General features: G+C 47.0%; 1 pseudogene; it reads left to right on the forward strand.

Moving 5' to 3' along the window:
- Nucleotides 1–310: 310 nt before the first annotated feature.
- LOC144095488 (uncharacterized) lies at nucleotides 311–1,805 on the forward strand (annotated as a pseudogene).
- Nucleotides 1,806–2,678: the final 873 nt, after the last annotated feature.

Below are 2,678 nucleotides of genomic sequence, written 5' to 3' on the forward strand. Positions count from 1 at the left end.
CGAATCGCAAGACGTTAGAAAGAAGTGTGAAATTGCCATGAAGATTGCCGATGTGGCATCATTACGCGCGGCGGCGGATGCGGCTAAGGCGCACGGTGACGCACTGGAAGAACAACTTCTCGCACACATTGCCCATTGCAAAGCCGTCGCGTTCCTTCCGCGAACTGTGCACCGCAGTAGGTGGATGTATCCCCGCAACGAGCGATGGTTTGAGGATACTTTGCCGAACCTCGGAGACCAGCATTTTCGACAGGCGTTCCGCGTTGGCCCGGCTGCTTTTCGGTACCTTGTGGAGTGGTGCCGACCTGCAATGCAGCGTGAACATACAAATATGCGGGAGGCCATCAGTGTGGAAAACAGAATCGGCATCGGCCTTTTCAAGCTCTGCTCAGCTGCCGAAGACCGGGTGGTAGCTATAGTCTTTGGTGTTGGGCGGTCAACTGTAAACACTATATATAGGGAGTTTGCCGAGACTGTGGTGGATGTGCTCGAACTGGAGTGGGTCCGAATGATGGCACCAAACGAGATGGATGAACATGTTAGCGAGTTTTACGCTATGACAGGATTCCCGCAAGCAGTATGGGCCTTGGATGGCTGCCATTTCCCGGTGTCTCCACCTCACTTGAATGCGGTGGACTATAGGAACTACAAAGGCTGGCAGGTGTTTTTTTTCTTGGTTTTCTCTTGGTTTTTCCTTAGTGCATTACGTAGTTGGCATAACTGATGTGAAACAAGGTAGTTTTTACAATATGTGAATTTACCTTCATGGCTACTTACAATGCTGCAGCATTCTTTCAATGTGTATTTAATTTCCACGGATTTAAAAAAATCCTTCGCAATCTAATATCACCTTTACAGCATGTCACCTCTATTTATAATCTTATTTTTAGTAATCATACGTATACAAGTTCGGCTTCATCCACACACAGCCATGTATACTGTTCCACATCTAAGGTGAATATGTGTGCTAATTCTATTAGATGCTCACAAACTATTGAGCAGGTGCAGGCAGGGCATGGAGCTGTCACTGCGCTCATGCGTCTTGCACAGCCACAAGGATGTGAACATTACTCGCGTTCGATGTCCTGAAGCGCTTCTGTTTTCACCTTAGAAGTAGACGACCCGCTACAGCATTAGGCTTCTTCTGATCTACTGTTTTTAAATACACATCTAAATAGTTCCATCATGTAACCTTGTGCATACGAAATGTTCTTTTCTTTTGTGCAGGTACAGTGTCATCCTTCTGGCCCTTGTGGACCATAAATACCGGTTTCGGTATGTTTCTGTAGGCAGCCCAGGACGATGCCACGACTCCCATGTGTACAGTCAGTCGGATCAGGCTGAAACAGTTGAAGGGCCGTTATTCAAGACGCCGGTCACAGTGATTAATGGCACTGCTGTGCCCCCGATTATCCTTTGCGACCAGGCGTTTGCCCTGACAGGGCATCTCATGAAACCCTTCCCGAATAATTGCCCTTTACAGGAGGAAAAAAGACTTCAATTACCATCTGTCCAAAGCACGAAGGATTGTTGAAAATGCCTTTGGGAGAATGAAAGCCCGCTTTCGATACACCATGAAAAGGATGAAGTGCGAGATCAGGCATGTGCCTGTAATTATAAGAGCCTGCTGTACACTTAACAACATGTATGGACATTTTGGTGCCCGGCTACAGCAGCAATGGTTGGATGAGGTTTCTCAGCGTGACAGAGCTTTTGAACAACCTGCTCATACTACGCAGTTAGAAGTTGATAGTGGGGCTAGTGTTCGGGCAGCTCTTGTGCATTACTTTCAGCAGCTGCGGTAGAAGGCCGCTTAACATGACGAAGAGTGCTGCCCATGTTTTGTACCTCTAAGCAGCATACCTAATCCTAGGTAGCATTTGGTGCCAATGTGGGGCTGCAGCAGGTCTAGCTTTGTGTCTTGCTACCTTCCCCTGCAAACCTTCCTGAAGGAGTGGTTTTCTTGCACAAACAAAATCAGAAGAATGGGTTACCCCAATCACCACGTCAACTTCCTAACCTATATGTCTAACAGCCAGGTTAATTAACTGACTTCAGTGGGGTTTCCCAACCAATTTCGTTGGTGTGAGAAGCACTCCTTCAGGGCAATTTCGGACGTGGCATGATCTGGACATGGTTAACCTCGTGCAAGACACACAAGCACTGATATGGATATATGTGTCAATATGCGTCTTGTGTGAACAAATGTCTTTGTATACAGTGTCAGTACTTTCACAATTAGTTATTGCTAGTGCAAAACAGTGCACATCAATTTTGCCTTGTTCTTTCGCCCTTGCCTTTTCTGAGGTACTTTTTGTCGCTTTGTTGTTAAACTTTCACAGCTGTCATTACTGTATCGCAACACTGCCTTGTGCCTTTCACGCAGCCTGTGGCCCAATAGTAGCATGTACATGAATGCAACCTGAGATTTATACATTTTATTTATCAGGAAGTCCTTCAGCACCTGAACGAGGTCTTCGGCTTTTACTTGTCGCTCACGTAGCCGAAGCTCTTTTTCTCTATACTCCTTGAGATCCTGCCGCAGGAGACGCTGCTCCTCCAGCAGACATTGCTGGGTTTTTTGGGCTGACGAAAGTGGTCGCTTCCGCTTCCGCTGCTGGCAGCTGGTAATAGCCACAACTGTGGTAGTGCTTGCTGTGGTTCAGTCGTTGGTTCAA

This window comes from Amblyomma americanum, chromosome 6 (assembly GCF_052857255.1).
Source record: "Amblyomma americanum isolate KBUSLIRL-KWMA chromosome 6, ASM5285725v1, whole genome shotgun sequence".
Classification (NCBI taxonomy): Eukaryota; Metazoa; Arthropoda; class Arachnida; order Ixodida; family Ixodidae; genus Amblyomma; species Amblyomma americanum.